This window comes from Corythoichthys intestinalis, chromosome 10 (assembly GCF_030265065.1).
Source record: "Corythoichthys intestinalis isolate RoL2023-P3 chromosome 10, ASM3026506v1, whole genome shotgun sequence".
Taxonomy (NCBI): Eukaryota; Metazoa; Chordata; class Actinopteri; order Syngnathiformes; family Syngnathidae; genus Corythoichthys; species Corythoichthys intestinalis.
This window is the reverse complement of record NC_080404.1, coordinates 23954304-23967758: the sequence shown is the minus strand read 5'-3', so window position 1 is coordinate 23967758 and position 13455 is coordinate 23954304. Positions and strand designations below refer to the sequence as shown.

At 39.5% G+C, this 13455-nt stretch overlaps 1 protein-coding gene across 13 annotated transcripts in view; it reads left to right on the top strand.

Annotated features, from left to right (window-relative positions):
• The window catches only part of marchf8 (membrane-associated ring finger (C3HC4) 8), a 127462-nt gene that overhangs the window by 74242 nt on the left and 39765 nt on the right, over window positions 1–13455 (top strand). The gene's annotated exons all lie outside the window — the stretch shown is intronic.

The following is a 13455-nucleotide window of genomic DNA, read 5'->3' as shown; positions in this document are numbered from 1 at the left end:
CACATTTTTTGAAACACTAGCTATTGTGACTGTATTGTGCTTGTCTACTCTTTAAGTTGGCAGTTCATTTTGGGCAATATGCCAAACGGTAATTGAGCTACTGTGGCGGATGCGATGCGGGAGTCTTGTTGGCCCGTTGAGCAGACGAGTTGCTGTGTCCGGTGTTGTGCCGAAAAATAGCCGCCCCGCGTGAAATGTCCACCCTGACGGGAACGCTTATTTAATTATAACGCTTTATTGAGCGTTTATTTTATTGATTGATTTATTTTTATTTATTTGTTTATTTATTTTTATTATTGAGCACCCACATGTCACTCGTACAAACAGCTTTTTCTTACCAATCGATGGAAATGGAAACGATTTTCTTGTTCCGTGAATAATATTTTACTCTGCTTGAACTAAGAAATGTCATACCTGTGTGATTGTCATTGGGATATGGTCGTGAAAACCTGTAGACTAATACATTTCTGTTCAAAGATGGTTATGTGGCCCAGTCCACGATTTGTTACTAAAATACAGTACAAATATTTTGTGTAATTTATTTATTTAAAACTGATTTTACAGTCGTAGATCCATTACTGTAATGCGTCCATGAAAGCATCAAATGTTTTCACCTCAATAAAGCGTTATAAATAAGGGTTCCCGTCAGAGGGGACATTTCACGCGGGGCGGCTATTTTTCGGCACAACACCTGTTGGTCGCTTGGGACTCTCTGCGAACTATGAATTCAGCCGTAACGTGCACGGCTCTTAAAGGGATCCTCTATTTTTAAGACAAGTAATTCTTAAAAGATAAATGTTAGTATGAGTTATAATAATTTGATATTAAAACCCCTCTTAATGTTTATGTTATAGTAAAGTTTGTAAAATTATTTTAAGTGCTAGGTCGCCATTCTTGTTACGTCGCAGTGCGTGACGTCACTGGTCCCATTGCCGAAATTCCAGCGTGTCACTCGTTAGCTTTCCCAACATGTCGTCAGTTCTACCCTTCCTATTTGAACCAGATCTGAAAAGTTAAGAGCAGGACAGCACTGTCGGTCATTCACAAGACGAGCTTCAGGGAAAAATGCGTGCAGAAAATACCTGATAAGACAAAAGTTGGGCAAAACTGGTGATGCGAGAGAGTCCTGTTGGGAACTTCGGTTGGGAGCGAGAGTGTATGCTGTCTGGTTTTATTAGCAGATATTCAAGGTAAGCATGTTGCGTTTTCAAACTTATCCCAATATAATTATGTAGATTGTTAGCATCCAGAGCTGTCGTGTGCTTTACATACAGTTCAGGCCAAAGAGCACACCTTGTATAATCCATGTCTTGTACATTGTAACGTGTGGTAGCTAGGATACGTGTATAAAAGTACCAAAAAGGGGAGAAGCTTCCACTATGCACATTTATTCACAAAAAATATTTCCACCTTGACCACTCTTCACTCGGTAGCTCAGCAGTAAGCAAACACGCGTTCCCTGGCGAACTCCAACATTGTTGTGAGGTCCACGTCAGAGTCACTGTCGTCACTGTAGCGTGCCATAGTGCTTTAATTATTTAGTATGATTTGGGGAAAACTCCCACAAAGAATAGTCAACATAAAAGATAGCAATAGTAATCCAAATCCGCGTCTTTTACTCACTCGCAGATCCAGGAATTAGACCGATCCCATGGCAATGTCGCAGCCGTCGATTCCACAAAATAGACTGATCCAAAAAGCCGCTGTGGGACCGACGAATCAAAAAATGGACAGATCCGAAACCAATATTGCAGACGTTGTGGGACCATCGGATCCAGAAAATAGGCAGATCCCTTACTTGACTGAGGATCCGGTGTAGGCACACTATCCTATTCCCCTCACTATCCACTCGCGGGGGCCTGCGCTTGTCAGTGACGTTCCTTATTCTCGCTATATGATTATACAACTTTAACATTTGTTAATAATACGCTCTGTGTGTGGTATCATCCATCGCTTTTCCTTTTTAAATGGGCACTTTTAAGCGAACGCAAGAAGTAACAACGGGAACATTTTTAAACAGGCATTTCACGGGAGAGCATTTCGACTCTTCGGCCAATCATATAGCGAGAGCGAGTGGATAGTGAGGGGAAGAGGATAGTGAACCTACACTGGGAAAAATGTTTGGGCGCCAGTTGTAACGCGTGGTGGGTAGGGTACGTGCATACAGGGACCAAAAAGGGGGAGAAGCTTCCACTTATGCACATTTATTCACTAAAAATAATAATTCCACCTTGATCACTCACTTCACTCCCCTTGTTTCCATTTGACTGGAAATTGCATCCAAAAGCAGCACATCGTGGCATTTACTTCGCGAGTTTAGGCAGCAATAAGCAATTGTTTAACACGCTACACATTTGGAAAGATACCAATTACGTCATCACTGTGAGCCCGCAAACCATGGCGCCAACTAACGGTCAAAATATGGACTAAATATTATAAAATATTGCCATTGATTTAACATTTTATGTGTTTCTAACAACACATTTTAGTCCAGGAGAACAATTGTGGTTTATAAGAGCCTACATGTATTTAAGTTAGAGGATCACTTTAAGTGTCTGTCACGTGTCTGTGATGTAGCCGGTAACGCGCTCGGCCAACTATACACACAAGTTCCGTGGTTGAATTATGCCATATAATGAAGGGTCACCTAAGCCTGTCGCAATATGCAATAATTCCATTTATCGCGCGATATATAAAAATGAAGGCGGTAATTTTTCCGCTGCGATTTATCGCCTCACGTGCACGTGTGTGTGCGCGTGCGGCAGACGTGCTGTTAAAAGTTCGTTTCCAACTGCGCAAAATGCATCTTCGTTCCAGGTCCGGCAAAAACTAGCGCCAGAGCCAATCGTTCCCATTATATCCTATTGGTCAACGTATACCGGCCGTGTCAGTGCTCCGGAGTGACTGTGGACCATCTATGGCGCGCCGGTGTTGTTGACGTGTGGGCGCTCCCGTCAGGAGTGACATTTCACGCGGGGCGGCTATTTTTCGGCACAACGCTGGATATTTACAACAAAGTCCGCCAAAACATTGTTACCGACTTGGCTGCTACGAATAACCTCACTTTGACAACGAACAGCTGAATGAAATTAAGAGCGCTGTGCTTCAAACTCGTCCTGTTTATGAAAGCCGTCATATGCTTGCGCGCACACACTAGATATCATGAAATGGCAAACTAGATGTGCTACGGTCCATGCCATTGGCTACGTGAGCCCAGAGTGATTATGGGACATGTAGTCCATATACTAGAATTCTAAACAGTCATCAGTCATTTGTCACATGAGGTTAAGAAGTCCAAATCAATCCATACCAGTGACTATAGATAATGTTGCAAATATTGTTAATTCAGTACATGACACAGATGGATTCGGACCATAAATAGGATGTCTTGCTCATGTAGTAAACCTAGCTGCTAAGAGAGCTGTAGAAATCAACGGTGTGCCCTGCCTCACTTTACAAACAGTAAAGATTGTTCTCAGCACTTTTATACAATTTTTTTTCATATCAGTAAGAAGTAAGCACATAAATATTATGCACTAAAATGCATGTTTATATGATGGCAATTTAATTTTTGCTCGTTAGCAAAAAAAAAAAAAAAAACGTTTTTTTTTTTGTTTTTTTTTTTACAGAGCATTAAATGTATTGAATCGGCTCAAAATTCGTGTCCCCCATATCAAAATTCGTACCGAACCATGACTTAACTGTATCGTTGCATTCCTATGGAACACCATTGCAGAAGCTATGACGGGAAATGTTTTCATTTTCCTAAATGCTTAAGTTATTAAGTGCAATTTTTTTTTATTAAACACATTTTATTTATTCTGTGTTTCTGTGCGGTATCAATATTGTTGTTTTTTACTTAAGAGGCAGGGTCTATTGTTTTTAGTTGTGATTTCTTAAAAAGTATATTTGAATTTAAGAGTAAATATTAATCGTGTTTAAATGGGTGTACTTTATCTATTAATATATACTGTATTCACACTGTGTTATTGTAAATTGGTTTTAAAAAATTGGGGGGGGCGCAATAATATCGCATATCGCAATAATTTATGAGAATAATTATCGCACACTAAAATTTGTTATCGCGACAGGCCTAGGGTCACCACACTACATTGTTAGTCTGAGGCACTTCAATCTGTTAAAGCTCTTTGCTGTTTAATACAGACAATTTATTTTATTTTATACTGTGCTGAGTTGTTAAATAAACTTTTAAAACTCCATTTGGTTAAGTATTAATTCATTCAAACATCATGCATTTAATTAAAACAATTAATTAATTAAATTAATTAAAACAAATTTTAGGTTAATTATAGTATTTTCCTAGATTTTTTTCCCTGAAGAGCAACTTTATTCATCCCGAGGGAAATGTGATTAATCATGATTAATTACACAGTTGACATATGATTAACTAGATTAAATTTTTTAATCATTTGACAGCACTAATATATATATATATATATATATACTGTATATGTTTACATTAGGGCTGTCAAACGATTAAAATTTTTAATCGAGTTAATCACAGCTTAAAAATTAATTTCATCGTAATTAATCGCAATTCAAACCATCTATAAAATATGCCATATTTTTCTATAAATTATTGTTGGAATGGAAAGATAAGACACAAGACGTACGTCCATTCAACACACTGTACATAAGTGCTGTATTTGTTTATTATAACAATAAATAAAGAAGATGGCATTAACATTATTAACATTCTGTTAAAGCGATCCATAGATAGAAAGACTTGTAGTTCTTAAAAGATAAATGTTAGTGCAAGTTATAGAAATTTTATATTAAAACCCCTCGTAATGTTTTCTTTTAATAAAATCTATAAAATTTTCAAACAAAAAAATTAACTAGTAGCTCGCCATTGTTGACGTCGCCGAGCGAGATGTCACATGGGCTCACTGCCGTGAAATAAAATCAGTCGCACCCAAGCGCCAGCAGAGGGCGACAAAAAAAAACTAAACACAAGTAACAAATGGACATGACACTGCTGTCATTTTAATCTGTTTGAGCAGAGCATGTGCGTTAAACGCGTCAAATATTTTAACGTGATTAATTAATATGTGTGTTAATGTTCTTTTCTTAACGCACACCCGCTGTCAAAAGTTTTGAAACACTTTTTCATCTGAGTGTTGAAGTGTCTCAAACCATATGACCTGGGATTTTTTTTCTTATAGTTAATTTTCTTTTCAGTAAGGACATATTCATGATGAATTTTCAGAGGCGACATTTAAATACTAAATAATATCAACCAATAAGTGGGGTAGGTGGTGCGGGTGGCCACCCTAGATCCCGGGGGGGGGGGGGGGGGCATGATGGCTCCTTTGCTGGGCTGCGGGAGGAGGCTACCCCCCCCACCCCTGCCTTCCCTTCCCAGTCTGGCTGGGTTGGCGCCTGCGCAGTGTCTCCGCTCGTCTTCGTGGCTGTCGCTTGTTTGGTGGGGGTCGTGTGCGTCTGGATGTGATTGGGCGAGCTTGGGTGGTGGGGTGACGTAGGGTCGGTAGCCAACGGGCTTACACTCAGAAGGGATTCACACAATTACTGGGTTCTAGATCACAAAGCTGATTTGTGTACACTCTACCCTTCCCAGTCACTTAGCGTATAGACTTTCCTATCCCCCTCACCTTCTTTCCCTGGTCAACAGGCCCCCCACATGGTGTCAACCGGAAATACATCTAGCTGACGATAGTGCCAACATATTCATAGTTAGTGTAGGCGTTCAATGTATTTCTAGTTGTTGTTTGTGTTTGTTTTCTTTCTTTTCTTGTGTTTCTTTTCTTCTGTGCCCCCATAACCCCTTCCTGTCCGCTGCTCTGTCATAATAAACGAGATATGTTGGATGATCACAATGGGAGTAAGTCATACTTTCAATGTGAAACATTAAAACTGTTCAGATCAACCGGACACTTAGACTTCTATTCTCCGTGTCAAACAGCTGAACAGGACAGGTTTAAAAATAAATAAATAAATAAATTACGTCTGTCTTCTGCTTTTCCTGCTTTGACCTGATCCCAGATTAAGCAGTAGATGATGGATGGATGGATGGATGGATCGAATATTACGAGAATAAGTCATATTGTTATGTTGGGCTACGGTAAATATCACATGTATATAGAACTAGATGTGAAATGACAGACTTGGTGGTGATAGCACATACAGTGCCTTGCAAAAGTATTCGGCCCCCTTGAATTTTGCAACCTTTCGCCACATTTCAGGCTTCAAACATAAAGATATGAAATTTAATTTTTTTGTCAAGAATCAACAACAAGTGGGACACAATCGTGAAGTGGAAAATTTATTGGATAATTTAAACTTTTTTAACAAATAAAAAACTGAAAAGTGGGGCGTGCAATATTATTCGGCCCCTTTACTTTCAGTGCAGCAAACTCACTCCAGAAATTCAGTGAGGATCTCTGAATGATCCAATGTTGTCCTAAATGACCGATGATGATAAATAGAATCCACCTGTGTGTAATCAAGTCTCCGTATAAATGCACCTGCTCTGTGATAGTCTCAGGGTTCTGTTTAAAGTGCAGAGAGCATTATGAAAACCAAGGAACACACCAGGCAGGTCCGAGATACTGTTGTGGAGAAGTTTAAAGCCGGATTTGGATACAACAAGATTTCCCAAGCTTTAAACATCTCAAGGAGCACTGTGCAAGCCATCATATTGAAATGGAAGGGGCATCAGACCACTTCAAATCTACCAAGACCCGGCCATCCTTCCAAACTTTCTTCTCAAACAAGGAGAAAACTGATCAGAGATGCAGCCAAGAGGCCCATGATCACTCTGGATGAACTGCAGAGATCTACAGCTGAGGTGGGAGAGTCTGTCCATAGGACAACAATCAGTCGTACACTGCACAAATCTGGCCTTTAAGGAAGAGTGGCAAGAAGAAAGCCATTTCTCAAAGATATCCATAAAAAGTCTCGTTTAAAGTTTGCCACAAGCCACCTGGGAGACACTCCAAACATGTGGAAGAAGGTGCTCTGGTCAGATGAAACCAAAATTGAACTTTTTGGCCACAATGCAAAACGATATGTTTGGCGTAAAAGCAACACAGCTCATCACCCTGAACACACCATCCCCACTGTCAAACATGGTGGTGGCAGCATCATGGTTTGGGCCTGCTTTTCTTCAGCAGGGACAGGGAAGATGGATGCAGCCAAATACAGAAACATTCTGGAAGAAAACCTGTTGGTATCTGCACAAGACCTGAGACTGGGACGGAGATTCATCTTCCAACAGGACAATGATCCAAAACATAAAGCCAAATCTACAATGGAATGGTTCAAAAATAAACGTATCCAGGTGTTAGAATGGCCAAGTCAAAGTCCAGACCTGAATCCAATCAAGAATCTGTGGAAAGAGCTGCTGTTCCCAAACACTCTCCATCCAACCTCACTGAGCTCGAGCTGTTTTGCAAGGAAGAATGGGCAAGAATGTCAGTCTCTCGATGTGCAAAACTGATAGAAACATACCCCAAGCGACTTGCAGCTGTAATTGGAGCAAAAGGTGGCGCTACAAAGTATTAACGCAAGGGGGCCGAATAATATTGCACGCCCCACTTTTCAGTTTTTTATTTGTTAAAAAAGTTTAAATTATCCAATAAATTTTGTTCCACTTCACGATTGTGTCCCACTTGTTGTTGATTCTTGACAAAAAATTAAAATTTTATATATTTATGTTTGAAGCCTGAAATGTGGCGAAAGGTTGCAAGGTTCAAGGGGGCCGAAATGACAGACTCCCTGGTGTTAGTAAACAGCCGCCATCTTAAGCAGTAGACTTCTAAGTCTTTATAGCCTATATAAGCAGCTACGTAGTGTGTTTCTGCCTCCATTAAAATCAACAGTGTTAAAAGACCTTTAAATTATAATCAATAGAAGAATTTACACTAATGCTTCGTCGTAGCTCCCAGGTAAGGTACATGTATGGCAAAAGAATATGTGTAAATGCTTTCTCCGTGAGCTTTTGAAAAATATCAATGTGGAAGTGCACTCCTGTGGAAGGAAACTTCATCAAATTCAGGTTCAAAGACTGAACTATGCAATTTTTTTGACCCTGCCTCCTTATTTATTTATTTTTTGACCCTGCCTCTTAAAAGAATCTGAATCGAGAATTGTTCGGAACCGGAATCATTTTCAAAGATGCCTAACCCTATAAATGAGTAATAATAAACTACAAATACAAAAGAAATAAGGGGAAAAAATGTGTATCAGACATTCATTTGAAGTGCCAGCCCTCAGTTGCAGACAATGGGTGAGCTCTGGGGGGAGGAAGAAAAATCTTTTTTTTAATTCATATTTATCAAACATTTAATCTGTGAACGAATGGTCATTCACTGCCAGTCTCCCTCTTCAAATGGATTGGATGTCTATTGCTGGGACTCAGATGGGAGGAAAAAGTATTTTCAATCCAAAACGTTATAAAAAATAGCAGATTTATGTTAAATTGCCATTTTCTACCTCTGAATGAATTACTGTTTTTTTTAAATAGGCATGAAGTACGTGTCTTTCTTCTTCTGGTAAAACGTCATTTGTAACTAGTCTAATTGCTGTACCGGGAATTGGTGCATTGACAAACATTGCGTGTTTGAATTCCATTGTTTGCTTTTTTTTTTTTTTTTATACTGGTGCATGTTTTTGTCATATATTACAGTCCAACCACTACTAGGGGCGGACTGGTACCAAAAAGCAGCCCTGGACTTTGACTCAGCCCAGCCCACAAGAATCGCTGTATGAAGGGAAACACGACCCTCTTGGGGTGTCCGGGGGCATGCCCCCCTGGGAGAATTTTTTTCCTCACATTTTATTGTAAAATGCATCAATTTCGTGCACTTTGAGAGAAAAATGAAGCGGCTATGAAGAACTACACATTGCATTATTATACTGTACATATACAATATGATTTTCTTCGCAGTATGTTCGCCATTTTCTATCTGTGCCATCTTTACGTATGAATACTCTTTGTACAGTCAGGTGTTTTGTCTTCTGAGGGTGGTAAGTTAAAAAATGTGTCTAGACTGTGACTGTCTGACTTGGGGCGCTCAAAGTACCGCAAGGCTGAACTGTAATTGGATTCATCTTCTGCCCTAGTTCTATGATCAACCTGTATAAACAAATTAAAGAATTTATTTTTTAAAGCAAGTTTTATGTATCAAATTGATTATAATAGCACCTATCCCCCGTGTCTATAAAATGACTTCATTGTTTATGCCATAATTAATCTTGCCACACAAATAATAAATTTCAATGAAAATGCAATAAACATTTCAAGACATCCTTTATACATAACCTTCGTTGGAAAGTATTAACCAGAAAACAAAATGATATATAAATGATTAAAAATATATATCATATCAATTTAGCTACCTAAACTTTAAAGTAAAACCATTCATTTCATTAATATTTTATATTTCCTCTGAATTAATATTGCTGCTGCATGTGCATGGAGGAAGTTGGCGTGATGTCACGATGACGTCACCTCGCTTAGCAACGTGTCGCCATTTTGTGAAGGGGGTACGCACAGCTAAACATTCCATAGACAAACGTCTGAAATTCATATATTTCAGGTGTGTTTTGCGTCTTTTTTCCTAAAAACGTCTTAAAAGTGGCTTACTATTATCACGAGTCACTGCCGACAGACGCGAGGAGGCGATGCAATTTAAAATCAGTGTTTATTGGCGTACAAAGCTGCCGATACAAAGTCGCAGCTGATAGCTGGATAAACAAAGGAATGGCCTGTAGTGGAGTTCGGAAACATCTACAACTACCTCATAAAGTCACCCAGTAAGTTGACCTTTATCATTTACGTGGAATATGTACTGTGTGGAACTGAGAAAATTGGTAATATTTCTGCCGTTACCGGTAATTCGCCTCCAAGCTTTATTAAGCCGTCAACACGTCACGGCAAAATAACCAATTCCCACCAGGCCAATAATATACCGATTGACAAATCAGAGCAGTTCACGGCAAAAGAAAAAAAAAAGCTTTGCGAGTTGCTGGTTAAGGTAAAAATAACCACTGCCTAGTATATTGAATCGGAGCAGCTAATTGGGGCAAAAAATAATCGATTAAACTCACCAGTAATCAAATGTCAGCTGCAAACGTAAATGTGCTTGGATTTAGGTTCCCACAGGCGAAAATAGTACACGGAACCGTCTTCTTTTACTGTTCCTCGATTAATTGCGCTCGGCTCCTTTTTTTCCTCACGTGGAAGAATGAAGAACTTCAAATGCGGCTCCGAACTCTTCCTTGTGTGACAACCCGCAACACAGCAACTTTTAGCCATTCCGACGGAAAAAAGACGGCAAATAAGACGAAAGTTCAATGCGTTTCTGTTATAAGTGACTCGTCTTTTACCCCATTGTTAATATGGCGACACTTTGTTGTGGCTGGTGACGTCATTAAATGCCCGGATGTCCAACTGCCTCTATACGATGTTTTACAGCTAAAATATTTTTTTCTTAGGAGAGGGATAGTAGGACTAGCATACTGTAACTTGGCACGATTTCAAATGGGTATATGGACTAGCTGGCACTAACCCTTTAATTGTCATTTATTTAATTAATTTCATTTAAAATGTAGCTACCTGGTGGATAACAATTGCCAGTATACCGAGCAAGTAACCCTCTTCACCCCTACTTACTTGCTCTGCGCTTGTCTGGGGAACTTCCACCAGCTTATCATTACCCCCTCCCTCTTCTTTTCTCTCTCCCTGCACCGGCTTCACGTCAAAGCGGCTGCCGCTCCCACTCTCACCATCGCCGGGGGCTGGGCAGTTGTTACCCGACGCGGCCGTTGCAGCCAGACGGCTGCTTGCGAAAATATTTGTCAACTTATGACATTTTAATGCTTCGCTCTCCAGTTTTTTCTCCCTAACCTTCTCCGCGCCACCCTTCTCTTTTCTTTTTTTGCCACCATCATCCATTTTGTGCATTAACGCTCGTCGCTATTTTGCTTCCACAAGGAACCAAAGGCTACTCTGTGCTTTCTTCGTTCTTCTATCAGATTGGCGGTGAACAGCCAGGCGCATTACTGCCACCTGTCGGTTTGGATGCAAACTGTAGATAATCGGAGGATAGGGGGGATAAAAACAGTGATGTATAATGAATGGTGGCCGCCGGCCGTCCAGGGCACCGGCCGTTCTGTGATCCTGCAGAAGCCACAGATTACCAGTCTGCCCCTGACCACTACATACATACATTAACTAGTATTGATGATTGGAATTGTAAAATAGCAGAAATGCCGCTTTGACTTGAATTCCTCATACTAAATGACATGTTATGTGATGATTCCCTGGAAAAATAAGAGTGCATCTGAAATTTGACACTTATTGACCATAACTGGATCTCGTGTGCGCCAATCAGCTGTTTTTTTTCCTTCTCAACGGGGAAATGGCGGTCTCTTAAATGATATTCTTCTGACCGGGAAAGGTCACCCTTGACAGGCAGGGGAAATGAGCTGAAGGGAAAAAAAAAAAAATAATAGGAGGGAGTCAATAATGAGGAGTCATAATTATCTCTGGCATGTGTGTGTGGGGGTGGGGGGGCGGGGCTGGAGGACAGGAATTAAAGTATTAGAGCAGCCGTAAAGTCTGCACGGGCAAGCCGCCCGCCGCGCGGTAGGCAGGCTGATGTCGAGCCAAACATCTGGCCCTGGCGCTGCCAATTCAAATTGTTTTTCGTTTATTTATTTATTTATTTATTTTGCGTTAATGCGTTTCAGCCCAATGAGACACGACTCTTTGTCATGTTTTGTTTTAACGACCATGTCCAGGGCCATGTCACATGAGAGACTGCTGATATTGTTTTGTTTTATAGTAGTCCTAAATTTGAAAACTTGCTGATAAAGTAAAAATTCTTTATTACAAGATTGACACTTTTGTTTCTTAACTCAATTACCAGTAAACATGATCATTCACTGCCAGACATCCCAGTTTAAATGGATTAGACGTCTGTCGCTGTCAATGGCAGCGTATGAGTTAAACATGGCATAATATCCCATTAGGCGTCCAATCTATTTTGACCAAAAGGGTGAAAGTTAAGTTACAGTGTATCACAAAAGTGAGGACACACCTCACATTTCTGCAGATATTTAAGTTTTCTTGGGACAACACTGACAAAATGACACTGAAATAATGAAAAGTAGTCTGTGCGCAGCTTATATAATACAGTTTATTTTCCCCTCAAAATAACTCAAAATATAGCCATTAGTATGTAAACTAGGGCTGTTAAAAGATTAAAAATTTTAATCGAGTTAATTACAGCTTAAAAATTAATCGTAATTAATCGCAATTAATTGCAATTCAAACCATCTATAAAATATGCCATATTTTTCTGTAAATTATTGTTGGAGTGGAAAGAGAAGACACAAGATGGATATATACATTCAACATACGGTACATAAGGACAGTATTTGTTTATTATAACAAGATGGCATGAACATTATTAACATTCTGTTAAAGCGATCCATGGATAGAAAGACTTGTAGTTCTTAAAAGATAAATGTTAGTACAAGTTATAGAAATTTTATATTAAAACCCCTCCTAATGTTTTCGTTTTAATAAAATTTGTAAAATTTTGAATCAAAAAACTAAACTAGTAGCCCGCCATTGTTGATGTCAATAATTACACAATGTTCATGGGTGCTGAAGCCTATAAAATCAGTCGCACCCAAGCGCCAGCAGAGGGCGGCAAAACTCCATAAAACACAATTAACAAGTGGGAATTTCACTGTACTGTCATTTAAATCTGTCTGAGCGGGACATGTGCATTAATTGCGTCAAATATTTTAACGTGATTAATTTTTAAAAAATTAATTACCGCCCGTTAACGCGATAATTTTGACAGCCCTAATCTAAACCTCCTGGCAACAAAAGTGACTACACCGCATGGGGACTACGTACATCCCTAAATGTCCAAATTGAGTACTTTTTGTCATTTTCCCTCCAAAATGTCATGTGATTCGTTACGGGAGTGCTGTAAGCTGCACACAGACTACTTTTTATTGTGTCAAAGTGTCATTTTGTCAGTTTTGTCCCATGATAAGATATACTTAAATATTTGAAGAAATGCGAGGGGTGTACTCACATTTGTGAGACACGGTATCTCTAATACGCAGGGGTGATAGTGGCTAGAATTTCTTGCCGTAACTCCCTGACATGATGGCCGCCACTGAGCCAGATTTTTTTTTTTTTTTTTTTTTGATGTATTGGTGGGTGGGTGTTGGTCAAACCTCCCAAAAACCACTGAAATGCAGCGAAAACTGCTTTTGGCACAGTTATACTTATAACACATGCACACACAAAAAAGGTTTTTTACACATGCATTAGGCTACTGCATTACACATACTATCACAAGGCGAACATGAAAAATTGATTTTCATTCAAAATTGTATTTTTCAAAGATTTACAAAATAACAGTTAACCAAAATTGGTAAGGCCAA